At 36.7% G+C, this 27601-nt stretch overlaps 1 protein-coding gene and 1 non-coding gene across 2 annotated transcripts in view; one reads left to right on the forward strand and one right to left on the reverse strand.

Moving 5' to 3' along the window:
- Positions 1–27601, forward strand: part of KIAA1328 (KIAA1328 ortholog) — a 323965-nt gene that overhangs the window by 138634 nt on the left and 157730 nt on the right.
- Positions 13546–13602, reverse strand: LOC117796225. The gene has a single exon (XR_004620591.1). It is a non-coding gene; the product is annotated as a small nucleolar RNA SNORD2 (small nucleolar RNA).

Here is a 27601-nt window from a genome sequence, read left to right on the forward strand (position 1 = left end):
CTAACTATAGTCTTTAGTTTAAAATCCAATCTATCTGATATGAGAATTGCTACCCCAGCTTTCTTTTGAGGTCCATCGCATTNCCATTTGCGTGGAAGATGGTACTCCATCCCCTTACTCTAAGTCTGAATGCATCTTTGGGTTCAAAATGAGTCTCTTGTAGACAGCAAATGGATGGGTCATGTCTTTTTATCCAATCTGCAACCCTGTGGCGTTTTATGGGAGAGTTTAAGCCATTTAGATTGATAGAGATTATTGACAGATATGATTTTAATGATGCCATTTCTCTTTAAAGTCTTTGTATCGGTTGTGACTTGCTGCTCTGTATCACTCTTGGGGCCTTTTTACCTTTATAGAGCCCCCCTTAATATCTCCTGTAGGGCTGGTTTCGTGGTTACGAAATTGGTTAATGATTGGCGATTTTGGAACGTCTTTATTTCTCCATCAATTCTGAATGACAGCTTTGCTGGATAAAGGATCCTTGGCTGCATGTTTTTCTCTGAAAGAGCTTTAAAAATGCCCCCCCAAGCCTTTCTCTCATTCCATGTCTGTGTAGACAGGTCTGACGTAATTCTGATACCTTTGCCTTGGTACGTTAGAAATTTCTTTGCCCTGGCCGTTTCAATACTGTATGCTTGGATCTAATATTTGCGAATTGCACTATGACGTGACATGACGTAGGTTTGTCATGGTTGAGCTTGGGAGGGGTCCTCTCTGCCTCTTGGACACGAATGTTTGTTTCCCTTCCTAGATTAGGGAAGTTTTCAGCTACAATTTGTTCAAATATCTCTTCTAGACTTCTGTTTTTCTCCACCCCCTCGGGGATGCCGATGATTCTGACATTGGAACGTTTCATTGAGTCAGTAATCTCCCGTAACCTACATTCCTGAGCATGGATTTTTTGAGTCCTGATTCTATTTTAGCCTTTTCTTCTACTAACCCATCCTCCAATTCGCTAATGCGTTCCTCTGCTTCGGTGACCCTGGCCGTCCGAGCCTCTAGTTTTGCCTGCATTTGGCTCATAGAATTTTTAATTTCTGCCAAATTCGCTCTCATTTCCACCCTTAGAGATTCTATATTCTCATTAACATTTTCGTTAATACTTTTTTCAAGTCTACACATCATCTTGACCATTGTTACTCTGAATTCCATTTCTGATAATTTGGTTATATCCATATCCATTATTTCTGTGGCAGAGGCCACAGACTCATTGTCTTTTCTTTGCTGGGGGGGACTTCTCCTACTCGTCATTCTGATGAGTAGAGGTTGCGGGGTTGTCCAGAGCCCAAATTATTGACCGGGACCCAGGCAGTGCGCCCTTGTTTTATAGGGATCTTAGGGATGTGGGCTTCTTGATTTTTCAGCCTGCCTTCTCAGGGAGGGGCCTGCCGTGCCGATACTGAGGCAACCCTCTTTGGGTAGAGTCTCCGTGTCCCCTGCGAGGAGGGGGGGATGGGCACACTGTGAGCCGGTATTTCCAGGCTTTTGTTCTCTGGCAGCTTTCCCTGGCGGTTTGCTGTGCCTCTTCTGAGAATCAGAGAAGCAGTGGCTGAATCTCAGCCTCTGTCTCAGAGGGATTGCGGACTGTTCTCCACTGATGTTCTGGCCACTTTAACTGTGTTTCTGTTGGTGCTGCTCAACCCTGCAGCGTCCCGGGATGTGCGCCCCACACCCAGCGTCTCAGCTCTCACTTCCAGGGCCGGTGCGTCTCTGTCCTTTGTGTTTCTAACGCCGACAGCCACCAGCCACCCTGCACGCTCCAGAGCTCCGGCCCTCAGTCTGGTGGCACGCGTTCCCCGGCTCACGGTCTCAGTCTGGTCTCTCGCAGGTGCCGGTCCGCGAGTCTGCCTGCTACCCCGTGCACGTGGCTACCACTTCCCGGCACCCAAACGCGGCGGCTCCCTCCCCCTTCCGTTTATCTTCCGATATCTGTGCACGGTTTCACGGCTCCCCGCTTTGTACCTCAATACTCACGGCTCCCCGCTTTGTACCTCAATACTCAGCGCTGGAGATGTTCATTTGTAGAGAGATTCCGTGGATGTTCAGGCTGGTCTGGTACCTATCCAGCTCGACTCAGGGGACCGGCTGAAAAAGGGGTTCCCTACTCCTCCACCATCTTAACTCCAACCCTCAAATCAGACTTCTAAAGACTAACTGCAATGAAAAAATACTGGAAGGAATTAATACCAATTTTAACATTGCACAGGAAAAGATTAGTAAAATGAAGACATTGCAATGGGAACTACTGAAAATTAAACAGAGACAAAAAAGAACCAAAAGAAAAGGAACCGAACCTAAGAGCTGTGGAACAGAGCTGTAGAAAAACTTCAGGTAGCCTAATATATGTGTAATTAGAGATCCATGATGGGCTTGAGGGAGGGGAGAGTTGGGGAAGGAGGGTAGAAAAGAAATATTTGAAGAAATAATGGCCTCAATTTTTCTAGTATTATGAAAACTATAAATCCATGGATCTAAGGGGATCAGTAAATTAAAAGCCCAAAAAAGATGGCAAAATCTCTATGAAGTCACATCATAATCAAATTACTTAAAACCGAACCAGTAATAAGAAAAAATTCTTAAAAGCAGCCAGAGGAAAAACCATGGCACATAAAGAGAAAGAAAGATGAAGATGCAAGCAGATTTTTTTTTTTAGTCAAATAATATAAGTGAGAAGACAGTGGAATGATATCTTTAAATTACTGAAAGAAAAAAATTTCAAGTTAGAATTCTATGCTGAACAAAAATATCTTTCAAAAGTAAAGGTGAAATAAAGACTTTTTTGGACTATAGAAGCTCAAAAAAATTCTTCACCTACAAGCCTGCATTACAAGAAATGTTAAAGGAAGTCTTTCAAACCAAAAGAAATGAAAGTAGATAGAAATAGGGACTTAACGCAAAATAATGAATACCAGAAATGGTAATTATGTGAGTAAATATAAAATAATATTCTTTATGATTGAAGTCTGTTTAAGAGTAAAAGATAATTTTTAAGAAAGACAATATAATGGGTTTATAACATGTAGAAGCAAAATGTATAACAGTAGTACAAAAACTAGGTGAGGATAATTAATATACTATGTTGTAAGGTTTCTTATACGATATCTGTAGTGGCATAGTGTCTCCTGAAAATACGCTGTGATAAGATGTATGCCATCAACTCTAAATCAGTTCCAAAAATAATATGACAAAAAGTTATAGCTATTAACAGTGTAGATTGACTGGAATCATAAAAAAATAATCCAAAAGAAGGAAGAAGAAGAGAGAAAAGGGAACAAAAAATGGAAGGGACAACTTGAAAACAAATAGCAAGATTAAAAGTAAAAGGTTGAGAGAAAAAGGTGTACGTATTAACATTAATAAAAAGAAAGTTGGACTAGCTAAGTTAATATCAGATGATGTATATTTTAGAGCAGAGAATATTTCAGAAAAAGGTCATTTCATAATGATAAAGTGTTCAGTTCATCAAGACCATATAGTAATACAAAATGTTCATGGACTTAGTAACAGTTTCAAAATACATGAAGCAAAAAATGATAAAACTGCAAAGAGAAATGGATATATTGACAATTTTAGTCAGATATTTTAATATCCTTTCAATAATTGATAGAACAGTTAAGCAGAAAACTATTAAAGGATGTAAAAAATGAATTACGTTAGCCAATTTGATGTGACTCTTAAAGAAAACACCCAATAGTCTAGTGCTGTTTTTTCCAGTGAACACAGAACATTTGATAAGACAGTTTATATTCTACCTTAAAACAAGTCACATAAGTTTTAAATGATTCAAGTTATTCAAAGTACTTTTCTCACCACAGTGGGATTAAATTAGAAATCCACCACAGAAAGTTGTCTCTGAAATCACCAAATATTTGAAACTAAATGATAAATGTCTAAACAACCCATGTGTCATGGAAGAAATCAAAGGGAAATTATAATGTATACTGAATCAAATGAAGATGAAAACACAAATATCAAAATTTGTGTGATGCAGATAAAGTAGTACTTAGAAGCATATAAGACTGTCTATATCAGAAAGGTTTCAAATAAATCATTTGTTTTGCCTTAAGAAAGTACAAATAGAGAAATTTAAGTCCAGGGTAAGAAAAAAAAAATAACTGGAGCAGAAATCAATGAAATAGAAAACTAAAAAGACAGAGAAATCGTTGAAACCAAAGCATGGTTCTTTGAGAAGACCCATAATGTTGATAAACCTCTAGGCAGACTGGTCAAGAAAAAAAAAAGAAGTCACCAATTATCAATATCAAGAATGGGATATATAACATTAGTACAATTTCTACAGATGTAAAAAGGAAAATGAGGATTTTATTGAACATCTTTATGTTGGTAACTTTGGCAACGTACATAAAGGAGAAATTCCTTGAAAAACACGAACTACCAAAGCTTCCTTAAGGAGAAATAGATAACCTGAATAGCTCTATAATAGTAATTGAATTCATAGTCTTCCTCCAAAAAACATTAGGTTCAGATGGCTTCACTGGTAAATGCTACCAAATGTTATTGTTTATTTAAGAAATAAATAGTACTAAAAAGAAAACTACAGACCGATATCCATGATGAACATAGATGCAAAAAATCCTCAACAAGATATTAGCAGACTTAGTTAAAAAATATGTTAAAATGATCATTCATTATGATCAAGTAGGATTTATCCCATGGATGCAAGGGTAGTTCAGATTTGCAAATGAATTAATGTGATACATCACATTAACAAGAGGATGGGTAAAAACCATATAATCATCTCAGTAGGTGCAAAGAAAGGATTTTACAAAATATAACATCCATTTATGATAAAAACTCAACAAAGTGGGTTTAGAGGGAATATACCTCAACATAACAAAGGCCATATCTTTTAAAAACCCACAGCTAACGTCATAGTCAATGGCAAAAAACTGAAAGCTTTTCCTCTAAGATAGGAACAGTATAAGAATGTCCACTCTCCCCACTTTTATTCAACATAGTGCTGGAAGTCCTAGCGGCAGCAATCAGACAAGACAAAGAAAAGGCATCCAAATTGGTAAGAAAGAAGTAAAACTGTCACTATTTCCAGATGACATGATACTATATATAGAAAACACTAAAGACTCCACCAAAAAAACTATTAGAACTGATAAATGATTTCAGTAAAATCTCAGGATACAAAGTTAATATACAGAATTCTGTTGTGTTTCTATACACTAATAACAAAGTGTGAGAAAGAAAAATTAAGAAAACAATCTTATTTGCAATTGCACCAAAAAGAATAAAATACCTATAGATACATTTAACCCAGGAGATTTAACACCCATACTCTGGAAACTATAAGACATTGATGAAAGAAATTGAAGATGGCACAAACAAATGGAAAGATAGACCATGCGCATGGATTGGAAGAATTACTATTGTTAAAATGTCTGTATTACCAAAAGCAACCTACAGATTCAATGTAGTCCCTATGAAAATTTCAACAGAATTTTTCACAGTACTAAAATTTGTATGACATCACAATAGATCTTGAATAGCCAAAGTAATCTGGAGAAAGAAAAGCAAAGCTGGAGGCATCACAATCTCAGATTTCAAGATAGGCTGCAAAGCTGTAGTAATCAAAAACAGCATGGTACTGGCACAAAAATTAACACATAGATCAGTGCAACAGGATAGGCAAATAAACCTATGCTTATGGTCAATTAATCTGTGACAAGCAAGAAGAAGGCAAGAAAAAACAATGGGGGAAAAGTCCTTTAAATAAATAGGATTGAGAAAATGGGACAGCTACATGCAAAAGAATGAAACTTGAAGACTTTCTTACACAATACACAAAAATAAACTCAAAATGGATTAAAGACCTATTGAGACCTAAAACCATAAAACTCCTAAAAGAAAACATAGGCAATAATTTCTTGGACATCATTCTTAGCTTCATATTTATGGATATGCCTTCTCAGGCAAGGGAAATAAAATTGTTGGGACAACACCAAAGTAAAAAGCTTTTGCACAGTAAAGGAAACCATCAGCAAAACAAAAAGGCAGCCTACTGAATGGGAGAAGATATTTGCAAGTGGTAAGGGGTTAATATCCAAGATTATAAAGAATTTATACAACTTAACACCAAAAAAAAAAAATCAATTAAAAAATAGGCAGAGAACCTGAATAGACATTTTCTCAAAGAAGACATACACATGACCAACAGACACATGAAAAGTTGCTCAGCATCAGTAATCATCAGGGAAATGTAAATCAAAACCATAATGAGATAATCACCTAACACTGGTCAGAATGACTGGTACCAAAAAGACAAAAAAGACGTGTTGGTGAGGATGTGGAGAAAAGACAACCTTCATGCACTGTTGGTGGGAATGTAAATGGATGCAGCTACTCTGGAAAATAATTTAGAGTTTCCTCAAAGCACTAAAAATAGAAATACCATATGATCCAGTGATTCTACTACTGGATATTTACCCAAAGAAAATGAAAATACTAATTTGAAAAAATATATGCACCCCTATGCTTATTGCAGCATTATTTACAATAGTCAAATATGGAAGCAACCCGAATGTCCATAGATAGACAAATGGGCAAAGAAGATGTGGTATGCATATGCACATACACACACACATATTTATACAAACATAATGGAATATTACTCAGCCATAAAAAAGAATGAGATCTTTCCATTTATAACAACATGGATGGACCTAATGGATATTATGCTAAGTGAAATAAATAGAGAAAGACAAATACCATATGATTTCTCTATATAGAGAATCTAAACAATAAAACAAAATGAGCAATAACAAAAAATGTACTCTTTTTTTTAAAAGATTTTCTTTATTTTACTTTGAGAAAGAGAGTGAGTGAGTGAGAGAGCAGGAGGAGGGGTAGAGGGAGAGAGAGTGAGAGAGAAGAAGAAGCAGACTCCCTGCTGAGCAGGGAGCCCAATGTGGTGCTCAATCCCAGGACCCTGGGATCACGACCTGAGCTGAAGGCAGACACTTAACCCACTGAGCCACCCAGGTGCCCCCCAAAAATATCCCCTTAAATACAAAGAATAAAGTGGTGGTTGCCAAAGGAGAGGTGGGTGTGAGGAATGAGCTAAATAGGTAAAGGAGATAAGGTATACAAACTTCCAGTTATAAGTCATGGAAATGAAAAGTACACCATAGGGAGTATAGTTAATATTGTAATAATGTATGTTGACGGATGGTGCCTACACTTATTATGGTGAGCACTGAGTGATGTAAAGAATTGTAAAATCACTGTGTTGTTTAACTGAAATTAATATAATGTATGTCAACTATAATTCAATAATAAACAAAAAGATAGAAATAGTACTAATTCTATGCATACTTCCCAGAAAATTCAAGAAATAATACTTCGAAGCTCATTATATGAGGCCATTACTCTGACACAAAACCAAAGACATTAACAGGAAGGAACACTGCAGACAAATATTCCTCATAAATTAGATGCAAAAATAACACAATTTTAATAACTTCAATTCAACAATATAAAAATAATACATAACTAAGTTGTTTATCTCAATGTGAGGTTTTTTTAACATTTGAAAATCAATTCAATGTAACTCACCATATTATCAGTCAAAAGATGAAAAGTACATTACATCTAGGTGTAAAAAATAAAAATTTGAGAAAACCCACTTCCATTCATGATAAAACTCCAAACCTAAGAATAGAAGAGAATGTCTTTAACCCGATAAAGGCATCTCACAAAAACTTAAAGCTAACATTGTACTTTTAATGGTGAAAGATCAAGAAAGGCAAAGTAATTTTTTCCCACTTCTATATAATACTGTAGGGGAAGTTCTAGCCAATGCAAAAAGAAATAAAAGACATACAGATTGGAAAAGCACTAAAATTACCTTTATGTGAAAATAACATGATCAGAATGTAAGTCTACATAAAGTATAAGTGTACACATGGACTTTTTACTAATTATTAAAAAAGTACTAGACGTTATACGAGTTTAGGAAGATTGCAAGGTATAAGATCAATTTACAAAAATTAATTGTATAACACTTGTATGAGGTACTTACAGTGATCAAAATCCTAGAGACAAAAAGTAAAATTGTTGCCAGTAGCTGCAGGTTAGGGAATGGGGGCTATTTAATGGGTATAGAGTTTCAGTTTTATAAAATGAAAAGAGTTATGAAGATGAATGGTGGTGATGGTCGCACAACGTTGTTACTTATTTAATACCACTGAACGGCGTACTTAAAAATGGTTAAGATGGTAAATTTTATGTATTTTACCACAGTAAAAATGTTTATGTTCAATTGTATATCTGTATTTTTTAATGATTTTTTATTATATTATGTTAATCACCGTACAGTACATCCCCGGATTCCAATGTAAAGTTCAATGCTTCATTAGTTGTGTATAACACCCAGTGCACCATGCAATACGTGCCCTCCTTACTACCCAATCACCAGTCTATCCCATTCCCCCACCCCCTCCCCTCTGAAGTCTCAGTTTGTTTCTCATAGTCCATAATCTCTCATGTTTCATTCCCCCTTCTGATTACCCCCCTTTTCTTTATCCCTTTCTTCCCCTACCGATCATCCTAGTTCTTATGTTCCATAGATGAGAGAAATCATATGATAATTGTCTTTCTCTGCTTGACTTATTTCACTTAGCATTATCTCCTCCAGTGCCGTCCATGTTGCAGCAAATGTTGAGAATTCGTTCTTTCTGATAGCTGAGTAATATTCCATTGTATATATGGACCACAGCTTCTTAATCCAGTCATCTGTTGAAGGGCATCTCGGCTCCTTCCATGATTTGGCTATTGTGGACAATGCAGCTATGAACATTGGGGTGCATATGGCCCTTCTCTTCACTACGTCTGTATCTTTGGGGTACACCCAGTAGTGCAATGGCTGGGTCATAGGGTAGTTCAATTTTTAACTTTTTAAGGGACCTCCACACTGTTTTCTGTATATCTGTATATTAATAACAAGGTGGCATATTGAAACGTTAAAACATTTCAAATTATTAAATTTTTTAAAATGCCATTTTGTAACAGCATCAAAATATATGAAGTACTCAGAGGTAAATGTGACCTATACCCTACAACTACTCTGCAAAAGAATTTAAAGAACACCTAAATACATGGAAAGATATACCATGTTTATAGATGAGAAAACTAATATTGTTAATGTGTCAATTCTCCCCAAATGTATAGATTCAACACAATACCAACTGAAATTCCAGCAGGCTTTTTTTTGTAGAAATTGATTCTGAAATTCATGTTAAAATGTGAAGGATCTTATTTTTAAAGTGTAGTAATGAAGCCACTGTAGTAATGTAAATATAAACAAATAGATGAATGGAACAGAATACAGCATCCAGAATTAAACTTGATATATCATCAGTTATACCGAAACTTAAATGTAAAACATAAAGATATAAAACTGCTAGAAGAAAACATTTAAAAAAAAAAAAAAAACCTTTTCACCTTGAGTTAAGGAAAAACTTCTTAGAATCAATACCATGAGCACAATTCATAAAAGGAAAATTGATAAATTGCACTTCATCAAAATTAAGAACCGGTTTTTTAAAGACACTGATATGGGAATGAAAATTCAAATCATAAACTCTGAGAAAATCTTCATAAGCTGCATATCTGATAAAATTGTATGTGAAAATATACGAAGAACCCTCAAAATTCCATCTTAAGTAGAGAAACAGAATCTAATACCTTACTTCTAGACTTTTATTGTTGGTTTTAAAGAGTGGGGTGGAGAGAACTGGTAAGATAATGCAAGTGTATTTTCCCCATATTTATTCTGTTTATACCCTCAGTATTATTTGAAATTTTATCCCTTGTGTACAATGAGGTAATAAGTTCTCTCTGGTTTCTATAGGTCTCACCACTTACATTTCAGAGTTTGTTTTAGGGACTTCTTAACATTAACTTGAAGCTGTTAGTGCTAATCCAGTCCCTACTCACAGAAATCTGTTAATTCACTTTGCTTAAACCACCAGTAAGGTTCTTTCAAAGTGTTCATAAGGTGCTCTGACTTACCCAGGCCCATTGAATGAGCCAGTTGTAGTGAAAACTCAAACCCAGACTTTGTGATCTCAAGGTCAGTGCTCTTGCTATTTGGTTGAAAATGAGTTGAGGGTTCTAATTTTTGCTATAATTCAGTTGTGTGCGCTTGAATAAATCATTTAACTACTTTGAGCTTTCATTTTCTTTGATAGAAGATGAGAAAGTAGAGGGAAAAAGAAAACCCTCCAAGGTCCTTTCCATTCTAACTTCTATTATTTTTTTATTTCTCATTTCTCCTTCACTTTTTCTGTCCCTTGTGCAACCTTCCCCTCCACTTTTTTTTTCTTTTTACCACCAAATGTGTCAGGGTCTGCTGTGTGAAAGTTGTCTCTACTGAGTGACATATTTACCTCACAAACTCTCAGAAGACTGCCTGGTGAGCTTTCCTTGCTGACTGCAGCTGTTTTCCTATCTTCCGACCAGTGGGATTGTCACTATGATTCTACTTTTTCTGTCTTTAAAGCACAGCATACTCTGAAACTGAAATTAATTTCTATGAGTGTCATCTCGAATATACCTAGCCGGAAATTTTACTTCTAAATTTTCACATGCAGAAAAAAGTCTTTGACTTCATGAGATTTCTCCTTTTCAAGGGTAGTTATTTAATGACAAGTCTGCCCTTTCCTGCAGCTCTGAATTAACTGTTGAAAAAAAAAAACAACATTTCTTTAGAAACTTTATTGTTAGTCATCATATAGTACATCATTAGTTTTTGATGTAGTGTTCCATGATTCATTGTTTGCATATAACACCCAGTGCTCCATGCAATACGTGCCCTCCTTAATAACCGTCACTGGGCTAATCCATCCCCCCACACTCCTCCCTTCTAAAGCCCTCAGATTGTTTCCTGGAGTCCATAGTCTGTCATGGTTCGTCTCCCACTCTGATTTCCCCCCTTCATTTTTCCTTTCCTTCTCCTAATGTCCCCCATGCTATTCCTTATGTTCCACAAATAAGTGAAACCATATGATAATTGTCTTTCTCTGCTTGACTTATTTCAATTTTAATAGCCACACATGACTACTGACTACCTGGAGTGGTAGTGACTAATGCCTAGATATGAGAAGTTTATAAATTCCCATATCAGTAAGTTTACTACTTGAAGAGATGAACTAGTCACAGCTGGGCTTGTTAGCTTGAGTGAGATCTGTCCTTTTCAGAAAGAATCTGTGGCATATTGCATATGTTTTTACCTTTCCACTGGTAGCAGATTTTATTGTTGAATAATAGTGAGTCAAACTCAATGAAAATTCGATTGTCATAATTAAATATAATCATTGCTGGACTGATTTTTACAGGTTACGACATTAGCTACCAAAAACCTGAATTAGATGCAGGACTTCCTTTTTAATGACTTATTTGATTAAAGAGACAGAATGGATATAAGGATAGGAGAAGTAGGAAAGAAGGGAAGGAAGAAGGATGGATAGTTGGATAGATGGATAGAAAGAAAACAATACAAGATATTCTATTTTAAGTGCCATAGGAGGAGAACATTTAATCTCTTTTGTCAAACATCAGAATAGACTTGATGTTGGCTAAGATTCCTTCCAGCTGTAAATCTTGTGATCCTGAATCTTAAGAATACTGAACTGGAGGAAATCCATGAGAGTGAAGCAGTCAGGTAAGTTTAGGAATTGAAGTTCACCATTTGACTTGTGTTGTTATATGATCTGAATCTCCCAGGCCATAGGAGTGATTGCTGCCTTGCTAAGTCAATTTATTTCATTTCAGATAGAATATTGATTAAAAGAAAGCCCTGATCAACAGTCCCTAGAGTGTTACATCTTCCTGCTTATATTAGTATTTTTAAGAGTGAGAATCATGCTTTTTAAGCAGTCAGATGTAAATATAGTACTTATGGAGGCAACATGTTAAGAGAATAGGCTAGAAGGATGTGTAAAAATCAAAGGTAACTTCTGTGTCTCCCCAAATGCAGCACTGGTTAGCACTGAGGCCTCAGTCCAGTGTCCTCCATCTTTCACTGTGTACCAGTAAAGCCTTTCATTGGCATTAGGAGGTAATATTATTCTCTTTGGTTAGCTAATCATGTTGATAACTTCAGTTCTTCTTCCATATTGAGTCAAGGCACTAACTTTTTCAGTTTAATGCTCTGTTGATTCATAAATCTTTTGCTTTGTTTGGCTTACACCTTTGTGCAGTGTTCAGAGCTCTCAAAAAGATGTTTAGGCTTAAGTATTTTGCTCTGCTTTGGGCATGAAATAAGTGCTTGATAAAAGCCTGCATGCTTGCCCGGTTGAGTGCCTGCTGTTTTTTTCCCTACCTTTGCTCTGCTACATGAATGAAGCTTGCTTGCTTAGTGCTCTTCTTTCAGAGTATTTGCCTGAATACTGAGAGCACAGTCTCATAGAGGAGAACACCCAGCTGGAGCTGCGTTCCACCTACACTTCACATCTTTTTCAGCAAGGGACCATATTACATTATTAAACCCAGAAGCTGGGGTATCAGGGTTTCCATGACCACCCCACTAGGGAATGGTTTGATGATTCACTGGGAGGACCCATGAGACTCAACATAAAGTCATAGTCATAGCTGATTTTTTTTACCATAAAAGGATATAAAGCAAAATCAACAAAGGGAAAAGGTACATGGGGTGAAGTTTGGAGGAAATCAGATACAATCTTGTAAGATTATTGTCCAAGTGGAATCACACAGGATGCACTTAATTTCTCCAGCATCTAACATACATGGGGTGCTTTCTACCAGAGAAGCTCATTAGAGATCCCAAACCTCAGTGCTGAGGTTTTTATTGAGGACTGGTCATGTAGGTGTCCTTTGCCTAGCATGTACTGATTTCCAGACTTGTAGAAGGAAAGCAGATGTTCAGCATAAACTATATTATTTCTACAAACCATTTAGGCCTGGTAAAATACCATCATCCATCAGGGAATGGTGCAAATCCTCCCAAAATCTAGTTCCCATACTGGCAACCAAGGACCAGCCTTGCAAACAGGGTTTTCTAAGGATAGCAGTCTCAGGCCTGCCGTGTGAACTCTTTTCTACATCTGTATATGCCTCAATCAACATTCAGACTTGGAACTTTTAACCTATTTTTAACTTTCCTTTTATCTAGTCTCTTTACTAGCTTTTTGTTGAACATTAGTGTTTCTTAGAGGTTAATAGAAATGTAGTATACTACATACCTACTCTTTTCCCTAATGGGGCTATTTCAACTTTTTTTTTTTTTTTTAAGATTTTATTTATTTGAGAGAGGGCATGAGAGAGCAAGCACAAGGGTAGGGGGAGAGGAGCAGAGGGAGGGGAAGAAGCAGACTCCCAACTGAGCAGGGAGCCTGATGTAGGGCCCCATCCCAGGACCCCAGGGATCATGACCTGAGCCGAAGACAGACACTTACCGACTGAGCCACCCAAGCACCCCTATTTCAACTTCTTGTAGGCTACAGCAGCAAATCTTTCCTTTTAATCCTTGTCACTGCTGTTCTTGTTTCTTTTATCAAGTGATCAGCAATGAGTATTCTCTTCATTACAGGTCAGTCTCAAACCTTGCCACTGTTTTTTCGTTTTGGGATTTACTTTCCTCGGTTCTCCAAGAGTATGGTATCATAGCTGCATCTGAGCCTTTAACCATGAATTTCTTTCTCCCTCAGCCAGGCTAGTATTACCTTGAAAGAAGATAGCATGAATGCTTATCAGTATGCTTCTGAAGACTCAGAACCCTTAGGGGTGAAGTATAGCACCTTAGGAAGCTCTTATGTCTATCACACAAAAAAAATATAAACTGTAGGCCTTATAGAAGCAGATTGAGAAAAAAATTAGGCCTTTAAATCAGGTCTAAGTCAGTGTCAACTTGCACTTACAACTGATTTAAGAATTTAAGAATAAAGAAACTAGAATCACAGTTAAAAGCATTTGGGTAAAGATAATAGGAAAGAAAAATGGAAGTAATATAATTGTGGGAGTCTACAGAATAGGAAGTAGATGATGTTACCCTAAAAACCAAGTAAAGGTTGCCCTGGGAATAAGATAAGAATAGGGACTCCCGAATATTTAATATTGGGTATATGCTAGAAGACTTATTGTTGTAAATTTGGAATATGTAATGATGTTCAGCCTAAATGATGGTAAAGAGGTAGTAAGAAGTACTGGTATTTTGGAGTTAATTCTGACTAATGAGGAAAACCTAATTGGTAAGGAGCAAGGGATGGAAACTTTTCCAAGAAAGTGATTGTTTCATTTCAGAATTAATGTAAGTAAAATAATAACTGGGAATATTGCCTGCTCCTGTCAACCCGAGGGATAAAATTAATAATTCATGGGGCATCAGGTAGAGTATTCAGATCTTCTCTTATGAATTATAGACATAAATGTAAAACCAAAAACTATAAAACTTCCAGGGGAAAATCTTTGCAACCTTGGGTTAGTCATAGACTCATTAGCTACAAGACCAGAAGCACAATCCATAAAAGAATCAATTGAGAAATTGGGCTTCATCAAAATTAAAAACTTCAGTTTTTCAAAAAGCTCTGTTAAAAGAATGAAAAGACAGGGGTGGGTCAGTTGATAAGTGTCTGCCTTCGGCTCAGGTCATGATCCCTGGGCCCTGGGATTGAGCCCCGCATCTGGCTCCCTGCTCAACAAACAGGAAGCCTGCTTCTCGCACTCCCCCTGTTTGTTTCCCTCTCTTTCTGTCTCTCTCTCTCTCTCTCTCTCTCTCTCAGTCTCAGTCAAATAAAATCTTTTTAAAAAATTAGAAGAATGAAAAGACAAGCCACGGATTGAGAGAAAACAATTGGAATACAAATATCTGCTAAAGGATTCCTCCAGAATATAAAAAGAAGTAAAAAACTCAATAACAAGGAAACAAACCACTGAATTAAAACAACAAAAGATTAGGACAAGAGATGTATAGATGGCAAATAAGCATATGAAAAGATGCTCAATATCATTAGCAATTAGGGAAATAAAGGTAAAAATCACAGTAATGTACCACTACACAGCTCTAAGTAATTTGTCTGTTGGCCAAAATTTTAAAAGTTTACCGTGTCAAAGATGTGGAGGAACTGGAACTCTCATGTGCTGCTGATAGGAATGTAAAATCATAGAACAACTTCGCAAAAGTCTGTTTAAATGCAAAACATACATCTACTGTATGATCCATCCATTTTACTAGGTATTTACCCAAGAGAAATAAAGCATACATCCACTGTTATTGTTCACAGCAGTTTTATTTTTTATACCCCCAAACTTGAAACACCCCATGTTATTAGCAGGTGCACTGATAAATTGTGGTATATCCATATAATGGAATACCACTCAGCAATAAGAAGGAACTGCTAATACATGCAAAAACATGGATAAAGGTCAAAATAATTAAGCTGAGTTAAAGAATCCAGACTTAAAAGATTACAAACTATATGATTCCATCAATATAAAACTCTAGAAAAACCCAAATAATCTCTAATGACAGATTAGTGTTCTCCTAGTTCATCAGGTGCAGAAGTAAGTACAGGAGGTTACAAGGGGACACAGAGACTTTTGGAGGTGATGGAGTTTGTTGTCTTGATTGTGGTGATGGTTCCTGGGTATATACATATGCCAACACCGATCAGCTTGTACAATTTAAATGTATAGTTTATTGCATATCAGTTATACCTTAATAAAGCTATTTTTTTTAAAAAAAAAAAGAACTGGATGATTTTCCTTTAAGGTTTTAGTTGCCTGGCCTTATTGTGACCCAAGTAAATTCTCCAGCCCTGATTTCACTTTGTCTTTTCTCCTGTAATATATTTAACAGTACATGATATATTTAATACTCATAAAAGAAACTTGTAAACAGTTACTACAGTCATTACCCTAACAAACTGTGTATTCCTGACAAGTAGAAATGTTCCCATTTTAATTTCTTTTTAATGACACATTACACAGGCTTTTAAATGTCAGTCTTTGTATTTTCAAACCTGCAGAAACTTGAATGAATTTTACATATAAGAGCAATCAACTCTGATGGCAATAGGCTGTATATCTGTTTCTAAAAATAATTTTATATGAATCTTTTCTCCAGATAACTTGACTTTTAAGTGTTTTTAACTATGACATCTTTATATAAGTGAATATATATTAAAGAAATAGCTTTAAAACGTGGAATTTCCATTTTTTAGTTCTTTTTTCGCCATGCCTGTTAACAGGATATAGCTAGATATTGTGCACACTTCATCCGTTTACTCTGCAATAAATTACTACTCTCCTGACCAGTAAATAGCCATCATTGTGAGCTTGAAGTGTTAGGCATTTGGCTATATCCGAGATTACAATTCATGGTTTTTAAATATTGTGTGTGTGAAAGATTTTATAAGTGACCATTTGACAAGCTACAGCATTCTTCTTCCTCAAGCCATATTTGGGGGTACTGATTTATATTTATAGTCTTGCTCTAGGGCCTGCTGTTTGATAGACAAGATGTTTTTCTGCTCACTCCTCAAGGATTCCTTCTAAATGCCAGCTAAGAGCATGACTTCAGAGTTTTTAAACAGTAGGCTCTGCTACTTATTGTGACCTTGGGGAAGTTACTTAACATCAGCAAGCTTCAATTTCCTCATCTGCAAAATGCAGAAAATGTATGGAATATAACTTACAGGGTTTCTGCCAGGATCAAATGAATTAATAAATGTAAAACAAATACATTTTTACCTTGCATGTAGTACATGCTATACAATCCCTTCCCAATTGTTACCATTATTATTTTTAGAATTGATTGGGGGTTTTGTGAGATTGTGAAGTAGATTCTGGTGAAAACCAAAAATATCATCTGTTGGGGAATGTCCCTATGTTTAGTGATTCGTCTTTTGTGCTTATAACATTCAGCCTGAATTATTATGTCAGTTTAGGGATTAATTATCACACCTGGCTTTCATTTCTGTCAGTCTGAGGTACTATATTCACCAGCACTGAGTACTTCGAGAAGGAAATTGAGATTGGTGAATAAAGGGTTTTTTCATCTTCTAAAAATAAAATTTTTCTAGCCCCCAGTGTTCATTTGGTTTAAAGCACAAGGAAAAGGGGCCCTTGATAAAATGGATTGCTACGTCCCCTGTTATTTGGGTTTGTCAGAATTACTGCCTAAGCTCTGATCTGTGGTCCATCCAGACTAGCATTTGCGCTCGGATAGGGCACCAAGGAGAGAACGTGGGTAAATCTAGAGGGACTGACAGAAGCCCCCACTCATTTTTTCCCCCAGTTTTTTCGGCTTTTATTCCATCTAAACATGGGTCTTTGATTTCTTTAAATCATTAGGAAGAGAGGTTTAGCCCCAGGAACTCCAGGAAAAGCTATGGAATTAGAAAGTGAACACAAACCAGGAAAGACAGTTTATTTTAAGATAGTTTATTGTTTCTTTGTTATTGTTATGCTAACACATTTTGGTCTTAGAATATTTAAGCAATTCAAAAATAGATGGTATATTAATTCCAAGTCCTCTGTATTCTCCTTCTCTGAAATAACTACTGTTAACTTTAATGTATACTACTCCAGATTTTTTTCTCTGCAGATCTAATACTGTAATCTTAGAAAAGTAGGTTAATTCTATACATGTAATTTTTATGATTTTATTTTCTTAATAATATGTTGCATATATTTTCTACCGGAGTACGTACATGTATTCGTGGCATCCTTTTTAAAGTCCATTCTGTATTTTAGTGTATAGATGTGTCATAATTTATTTAATCAATCTTGTTGATGTAGGATTCTTTCTAATTTGTGCCTATTACAAAGAATACTGCAGTGAACATTCTTGTACATATAGTTTTGAATATGTTTGCAAGTGTTTCTATTGGGTAAATTCCCTGAAGTGGAAATATGTATTCAAAGAATATAAAAATTATTTGAAATGGTAGATATTGACAAATTATAGGTGCTTACTGAGAGAAAAAAGTAGTATATTAATAGTAGATACTGCGGATGAGAATGGCAGCCTTTGCTTTGCCCTCAATTGAGATAGCTCCTTGTGTTAAGAGTTAATACTGATTTCTAGATCTTCAAAAAAGTTAATCGCTCCCATTACTCCTCATTCTTATCTGTTCTATCCATTCATTCATTGGTCCTTAATTTATATTAAAAAATGTGTAATTTATATTGTGAAAGTAATTTAACTGTATTATAAAATTGGAAAACACATTAAGAAAAAAATCATAATCCTTATGATTTTCATCTGTGTATTTGAAAAGTATAATTCTAATCATTGTGTACTAACAATTTTGGATTCTGTATTTGTCCCTTAACATTATATTTTGGTGTTTTCCCTAATGGCTTCATAGTGTTCTGTTGGGTGTAACATGGCTTAATCATTCCATATTTTAGTTGGCAATTAAGATTTAGAATCTGTCTCTCATTATTTGAATCTCGACAAATTTTCTTCCATATTACTTCCTCGCTGTGCCAGAAGGCATCTAATAAATATCTGGAAATTTAGTTAACTAACCACAAATGCTTAGTAGTATATACGATCAAAAAAAAAAAAAAAAGTCTTAGGATTTTACTGAATGGGAAGCACCTGGGTGGCTCATTTGGTTAAGCATCTACCTTCAGCTCAGGTCATGATTGTGGGGTCCTGGGATTGAGCCCCACATTCAGCATCCTGCTCAGTGGGGAGTCTGCTTCTCTCTCTCCCCTGCTCCTGCTCTCTCTCTCTCTCTCAAGTAAATAAATAAAATCTTTTAAAAAAAATACTGAATGGATTTTTTTTCCTCAGTATATTTGACAGCTTTTTTACCTTCCAGGTTTTTGGAAGACGAAAAGAGTAAAATAACTTTTAGTTTCAGTTATCTATTGCCACTTAACAAACTACCCCCAAACTTAGACAAACAACTAACATCCTGCAGTTTGAGCTAGGTTCAACTGCGTGCTTTTTCTGCTGCTCTTGCCTGTGGTCACCCATGAGGCTCATGCAACTGACTATTAGTTATGACACTGGCATGGCTGGACCTTTCTTTCTCTCCCCAGGTAGCCTCTCCCTGTAGTTCATCTAGCAAAGTAGCTAGACTTCTTACCTGCAGGTTCAGGGCCTCCTGCAAGAATGGAAGTTGCCAAATCTTTTTCCAGATTTGGTCCACAACTGGCAAAGTGTCTGTTGGTTAAAATGAGTAACTGGGCCAGACTAGAGTCAGCAGGAAGGAACTACTGGGATGTGTGGTTTTTCTGGGGCCACCGCTGTAGCAGGCAACCACAAAGGGCATCTTATAGTCATTTTCATTTGTAATTCTCACTAGTAGGGGAGTCGAGCACCTTTCCATATGTTTATTGTCCTTTCCCTTTTCTGTGAAATGCCTTGTCAGGTTTTGTCCACTTTTCTTTTGGATAGTTTGTCTTTTCATATTGATTTGTAAAAGTTCTTCATATCATCTGGATGTTTTCCTTTGTTGGTTATATGTGTTACAAACATCTTTGGCCAGTTTGTGGCTTATCTTTCACTGTCTTTATGTGTTTTTGATAAATAGAAGTTCTTAATTTTAAAGTAGTTGAATTTATCATCTTTTATGATTTTTACTTTTTGGATCCTTCTCTCCTCCAAGGCATAAAATACTCTTGTACATCATCTTCTAAATGTTTTATAGTTCTGTCTTTGATATGCAGGTCTATAATTTACCTGGAATTGATTTGGGGGATTGGTGTGAGGCAGGGGTCCAATTGGATTTTTTCCCGCATTTGGCCTTTCCTTAAGCTTTACTTTTGGGCTAGTTCCAGTGTGTCTTAAATGCTGTACGTTCATCTTTCCTGGATCCCTTTTTCATTTGCTGGAGCACAGCCATGCAGCAGTTCTGGAAAGAAGCTTCTTAAGAGCAAATCAGTATTTAATTGAGCATTTCTACAAATAATGATTAAACAGCTGCAATCTTTGGTGAGAAGATAGCACTTGAGCCAAGACCTCAAATAGTAAAAGCCAGCATATGAAGAGCCTAGGAAGAATGTTCTGAGCCGAGGGAACAGCAAGTATTCTTAGCAACTGGGAGAAAGAGGTACTTAGAAATGTGGTAAAAATGAAAAGCTGAACAACAAAGTCATGGCTCAAAATAACGTAAACCAAAATGAGATGTGATTCTGAGGAATTAAATGTTAGAAAGCGATGCCATTGACCTCTACATTTAGAATACTCCCTCGTGACCACATGCTGACATCTTGCTTTCTATTAATCTACTTACATATCCTATGTCTGCTGTAACAAGTATTTACCTATTTTATTTGTGTGTAGACTTTCTGTTTTCATAATAAGTCTGTACACAAAGCATGGAAGATCCAATCAGTATTTCTGAGAAGAATACAAATGTTAAAACCTCGATGATGTGAAAGAGATGGCATAGTGTTAAAAGTTGGAATATGATGGGGAGGCATAGAGGTGGAAGGAAGTATGGATACTGACTTTCTCATTTTGCAGAACAGGAAGTCAGGAGATACAGTCTAACATAATGGATCAAGTAGTGCTCATAATTATTTTTTCAAGTGAGAAAGGGAATGAATAGAACTGAAGATAAAAACATAGCTAAGAAAAATTTTAAAGGATGTAGTAGTATAAGGAGCTAAATTCTACATCTTTCATAATTAGGAAAATGCTGGATCTCCTTAATAAATATATAACTGTATTTGAAGAAATAGACATCTACACATAGTAAAGTTGTGGAGGTAACACAGGAATAACTAACGTCAGAAGTGGAGGAGAGGGTCTGCCTCTGTCAGTGGGATTGGCAGTAGGGGACAGAGATTTCTCTTTCTTGATTTTGCCTTTCATTTTATTTCTTCCTAATACCTGTATTTTTACTTCTGTGTTCATTACTTCTCAAATAATACAAAAAGAAGAAGAAAAAACCTAAGTCTGTTACAGAAGAATTGAAGCAATTGTGGGAAACAGCAACATCAAAGTAAAGTCAGCTGGACATCTAGGATAGACTTATGAATATTAGTTATGTACTTTATGAATCCATTTATAAACTTTCCATATCAGGAAAGTTTGTATCCTATAGTAGTTTATTGGAAATGAACATATTTAATTGGAGTTATAAAATTAAACTCATGACAATACTACCATGGATACATTCATTCATTTGACAAACATGTTCATTAGTGGAGTAAATTCATATTGTTACTCTTCTATGCCTGTCCCTGGTGTGCTTCAAGATGGTTTAAAGGAAAGCTCGCAATGGGTTTCTGTTGAGTGAGTTTAATTATATTTATGTTTCTTCATTATTTGAAGTACAGAGCGTGTTGAAATTAGAAATGGCTTTTTGAGATCACCTTCTTCAGTGATGGGGAGCTTTTTCTATAACACACATAACCAGGAATCATAATTTCAGTGGATGGGACACCGGACATGATTTTTGAGAAGGTATTCTGTCCTCGGGTGATACTTGTGTGAAACCTGGGTGAGAACCACTCATCTCATCTGCTCCTTCATTTGCAGAAGTGGAAACTTAGGCCCTGTAGTTCACATAGCTAATTAGTGGCACAGCATAAATTGACTCCTAGTATCACATGACTTTTAATGCTCTACTTTCGAAAATTTTTCATCTCTCTTTACTTCTGCTGCTGCATGTGGTTCTCATAGTCTAGGGTGCTTTCTTGACTTTTCACTGCTTATTTTACTTTGTATATCTTCTTTCTTTTAAAAACTAATCTTCTAAAATCTGTCTTCTTCTTAATGAGACTTCCAATCAACATTCCTCCTTTCAGCCTCACTTCAACACCCATTTTTAGTAATACCTAGTGCTTCCCATTCCTGAGCTAATACCAATCAACCTACATCTGAATTAGGATTCTGCTTTGTTCAGGCTAATTCAGTTACCAATGTATCCATCTACTTTCCAACATCCAAAGTTTTGTTAGTATATTTTCTATTTTTTTTTTACCCCTGTGTGTCTGTACCTCTTTATATTCCTTTCCTGCGTTCCTTTTCTGTTTAATCCACCAACTTTAATCAGAGCTCTGATTGTATTTTTACAGGTCTCAAATCAAAAACCATTTTAGTACAGAAGAATCGCTGATACATGAGTAAAGCAACAAGGTGAAATGATTGCTCTTAAAATGAGCAGTACATACAGGATGAAACTGCCTTGTTAATGTGTCCTTACTTAGACCTCTAACAAGACAACGACTCCATATACTTTTGTCAGAGGATTGGATTTGGCAAACTGTTAGATAAGTGCACCTTTCTCCTATTTCTCCTTTCCTGGAATAAAGGAAAGTTCTCCTTTGGCTAGTGGTTTGCAGTGAAATTAAATTTGCATTTTTCTGGTTTCCCTCAAGGAACTCTAAGTAAAAAGCGTGACTTCTCCAGAGGGCAGAAGAATCCCTTATTGTTTGAAAAGAAGCTTGGTGATGGTGATGATAATAATCACTGTTATTTATTATTTATTGATCCCTTCTCTGTGTGTAATTTGTTTTATAAACACTATCTTTTATTAATCCTCAAAATGCCATAAGTGGTATTGTCTCCTTTTCACAAATGATGAAATGGCTTTTCTAAAGCTAAGGAACTTGTCCTAGGTTACATGGCTAGTGGCAGGCATGCTACCAGACCTTCTGTCTGACTCTAAAGTCTATTCTTTTCCCACTTTTCTACCTTGTTAGACTCATACCTATTTTAATAATGACAGCAGCAATAATGATAGATGATATTTACATAGCACTTACTCTGTACCAGATACTATTTTAAACTCTCCATATATATGGACATATTTAAGTTTTACCCCCTTAAACTTCTGAGGCACCACTGTTATCCTCTTTTATGGAGGCCAGGGAGATTAAATAAGTTCCTCAAAGTCAATTATTTAAGGCTAGAATGAGAAGAGCCAGGATCATAACACAGTTGTTTGGTTGTTATTGGAGTAGATGAGAATGTTTATTATGTGTTCTCATTGATGACTGAGTGTCCTAAAAGGGCTCTAAAGTTTAAAAGCAGAAAGCAAATACATACCTGGGAAGCTATCAGAAGGTAATATGAAAAATAATCATCTTCCCATCCTTAGTATACCAACCTTTACCAAGAAGTGACTACATGCGAGGAAGGGGGCAGGCAGAAGGAGGAGTGCTCCGCATTTTTGTATTGGAGTTTGATGTTAGCATTTGCAGATTGAGAAAAGCTAAAGAATTTTCTCTGAAGTACCCTCTTTATTTTGCTGTACTCTTTAATGTTTCTAATTCCAAGAAAGATCATAGTATTTATTTCATCTAGCCTTCACTGTAGCAGGAGGCTGAGGATCAGATGCACTATCTTGGCAAAGGTTTTAGGAGAAACTTTGTTATGTGTAGAGCTAGCCGTTTGGATCTGTCAGAACACTGCCTGTGTCTCACTTGGACGTACATGTTGGATTTGCTTTCCTGTCTGTATCTGTGACACTGCAAGATGTCCAAATGGAAGGAAACCACCCTGAGGCGCCTGGCTGATGCGTTGACTTTCCAATATTAAACTCCTGGCTTCTGCTCATCTTTGTCCCCTTCTCCTTTCACTCCTCACCCAAAAAGTTACTTTAAAAAAGGAACAATAGAAAATTCTTCAAGAATTATTTTGGTCTTTTTCTCTATAACCAGCATGACCGATTGGCAGTCTGACTTCATCAGGTCAGACACTTGGCTACGAAAAATTCCTTTTTCATCTTGATGATTGTTTTATATTAACAGGTATGATTTAGGAAGAAATATATTTTCTTCTTTATTTTTTGTTTTTTTTTTTCTTATTAAGATTTTGTGGTTTGGTTTGTGCAGCTAGTTTCTATGATTTCCATAGAAGTTCATAGTTCCATGACTTTCATAAAAGATATTTTAGAAAGTTTATACTCCTGCTGCCATGGTGTAAACCCTCATAGCTTACCTTTTCTGCTGATTAGAACTAAAAACTCTGGAGGAAATGCAAAAGCAGCCATGTAAGTAGACAAAAGCAGGCAGATGGTGAAATCGAAACTTGGAGAGGCAGTTTGGGGGTAAGTTTCCTACTCTTTGGTTTTTGGTTTGTTTCTTTTCTCTCATGGCTTGGCACTGGCAGCTAAAACTCTGATAGAAAGTTCATTTTTCTGGCCAGGAAAATCAAGGAAGTGGGCCCAGCAGTCTAAGGAGTGTGGAGGGAATCCCCTTGTTTTTTCTCCCTGTCTCCCTTTCTCCCTTTTCTCCCAGTTTTGCCCCGAACACAGACCAGTTGCCCAGCTGCAGCTGCCCTGCGTTTGTTGCCAGAGGAACCAGGAAAAGAGGCTCCTCTGAGCCAAAGAGCATGAGGGACAGCTCAGAAAAGAAAGGTCATGGTAAGAGTGTCCCTTCACTTTGTATATGACCAGCATAAGAACTATGCTGTGCGTGCATAGGACAGATCCCCAGCAGCATACCAAAGGCTCTGAGAACTTAATTTAAATTAGAACCACTGCTCAGAGAAAAGTCAGAAAGAACTTGCGGTCTGAACCTCACTGATTTGCCTACTTGATTGCCTACTAAAACAAACTCTCTAGCAGATTATAGCAGGTCACAGGACTCACAGTCAACACAATGTAACATTTTAAATGTCCATGATATAACTCAAAGTAATGCTACCTACAGAACAAAAGAAGAAAATTATAACCATTTCTCAAGGGAGAAGACAGTCAACAGATGTCAACCCCAAGGTCACCCGGATATTGGAATTACCAGGTGAAGACGTTAATGCAGCTATTATACCAATTCTGCATAGCATAAAGGTAAACATGCTTGAAGTGAATGGATAGGAGGTCTCAGTGGAGAAATGGATGCTATTAAAGAGAAACAAATAGAAACTTTAGAACCTAAAAGTATAATATCTAAAAAAATTTGCTGGGTGGGTTCATCAGCATAATGGAGTGACAGGAGAAGTCAGTAAACTTGAGGATAGAGCAATAGAAATTATTCAGTCTTCAGAAGAGAAAGAAAAAATAGATTGGGGGAAAAAATGAACAGAGCCTTAAGGGCCTAAGTTTTATATCATTAGAGTACCAGAAGGAAGAAAAAGAGATTACATACAAAGAACCAGGAAAGAAAAACCAATTCATAAGGGAAAAGCAGCCTCTACCAAAAAGAGTAAGTCTTTCATACGACACAAATTAGGGTAAAATTTCTTTTTAAAACCTTGAGAGCCTTTGCAAGGGTATACTCAAGAATGTTAGTTTAAAGAGCAAGTCTTGGGACACCTGGGTGGCTCAGTCACTTAAGCGTTTTTCTTCGGCTCAGGTCATGATCCCAGGGTCCTGGGATTGAGTCCCGCATCAGGCTCTCTGCTCACTGGGGAGCCTCCTTCTTCCTCTCCCTCTCCCTCTGTGTGCTTGCTCTCTCTCTCTCTTTCTCTCAAATAACTAAATAAATAAATCTTAAAAAAAAAAAAAGAGCAAGTTTTAGGGGACCCCCTGGTTGGCTCAGTCTGTAGAGCATGGGACTCTTGATCTTGGGGTTGTGAGTTTGAGCCCCACATTGGGTACAGAGATAACTTAAAAATAAAATTAAAAAAAAAAGAGCAGGTTTTAGTCATTGAAAAGAATAAGGAAAATCTTACCATGTTATATCTGGGCAAAAAGGCATTTTAAAGAAAATATACTTGGTGTGTAGAGCAGTATAAAATCTGGCAAACGGCAGAATTGCTGGGCTACTCTCATACATTGGCCTATTGTTAAAAGACTAAAGATATCTTAAAGGAAGTTGAAAACATTTTGTGAGTTTCTTTAATGAGGTACTTTTCAGCCACTTTTATAATGTATTTCATTCTGGCACCAGAATTTGGTCATATTAATTTCTGCTAGTTCTGCAGTTACCTTGGGTCACATAGGGATTTAACTGCTTTAGTCTCCATTGCCTGGGGTTGCAGATCCACTAAAGAGAAAGTGATGTAGGTAAGCAGTGTATACACTGTGGAAGAATAAGAGGTAATGTTAGTTGAGCTCTTTGGGATCCTTTTCTGATTATGGGGCAATATCAAAGCTAAAACACTATGTCCAGCCTAAGAACTCATTTAAAATGATGCTGTCATTAGAGATTATGCCACTAAAAGAGCTCAGGATCTAAAACTGTTTGACCTGACCTAAAAGGGTAGAGGCATAGCAGTAACTGACAGAAACAAAAAATGGACCGGGGCGCCTGGGTGGCACAGCGGTTAAGCGTCTGCCTTCGGCTCAGGGCGTGATCCCGGCGTTATGGGATCGAGCCCCACATCAGGCTCCTCTGCTATGAGCCTGCTTCTTCCTCTCCCACTCCCCCTGCTTGTGTTCCCTCTCTCGCTGGCTGTCTCTATCTCTGTCGAATAAATAAAAATCTTTAAAAAAAAAAAAAAAGAAAGAAACAAAAAATGGAAAATTCAACATAAAAAATTCCCTAACCATGAAATTTCCTCATGCTATCACAGAAGTGATATTTCTTTGCTATATACATGCTGATTCCAGCTGTCCCAGAGCAATGCTATATTCATCTAAATTATGGGGGCCCTACAAGTAGCCTTTTGTGAAATGTAAGGCTTAGTGCACCTGTACATTTGCACCTGTGACATCATGATTCTCACTCCAGCATTTTAGGGGTGAAAAACACACCCTCAATCTTCTAATCCATTCCCTTCTGAGTATAGGAAATCATGTATTAGTAAAAGATATAGATTCTGCCTTGAAGGTTTCCTGTCTAATGAAGCTAACAGTAAACATATACTTGATCTGTCTACTAATGTCTCAAATTTGGCATGACCAAAATTGAACTCTTGATTTCTTTTCTAAACTGTAACTTCCTCATCTATCCAGCTCAGTAAATGGCAATCCCATTCTTTCTGTTTCTCTGGAATACATCTTTGGAGTCATAATTGACCTCTCTCTCTTTTGCTCATCCCCAGATCCAATCCAACACCAAATCCAGCCCATTCTTATTTCTCAATATATCCCAACTCTTACCATTTCTTACCACCTTCGCTGCTTTCACCCTGGGCCAAGTCCATATTTCACCTGGATTGCCTTCTAGATTTTTACCCAAGGAAAATGTAAGTCTGTATTCACGTGGAAACCTGTATGTGAATGCTGGCAGTGGCTTTATTCATATTCACTAAAAACCAGAAATAATCCAAATAAGCTTACTTGGCAAAAAAAAAAAAAAAAAGTAACAGACTGTTCATGTATACATTACCTACATGAATCTGCAGTGCATTATGCTAAGCAAGAAAAGCCAGACTCAAAAGACTACATACTGTATGAGTCCATTTCTATGACATTCTAGGAAAGGAAAACTAGAGATAGAAATAAATCAAAGTCTGAGGTTAGAGGGAAAGTTTGACCACAAATCATGGGGAATATTGTGGTTATGATAGAACTATTTTGATTATTGTGATGATTACCCAACTGCATTCATTTCTCAAAACTTGAAGATCTGTATACTTAAGAAGGGTGATTCTTACGATGTGTAAACTATAATAATTTTTTTTAAAGATTTTTTTATTTTTCGACAGAGATGGAGACAGCCAGGGAGAGAGGGAACACAAGCAGGGGGAGTGGGAGAGGAAGAAGCAGGCCCACAGCGGAAGAGCCTGATGTGGGGCTCGATTCCCATAACGCTG

This window comes from Ailuropoda melanoleuca, chromosome 14 (assembly GCF_002007445.2).
Source record: "Ailuropoda melanoleuca isolate Jingjing chromosome 14, ASM200744v2, whole genome shotgun sequence".
Lineage (NCBI taxonomy): Eukaryota > Metazoa > Chordata > Mammalia > Carnivora > Ursidae > Ailuropoda > Ailuropoda melanoleuca.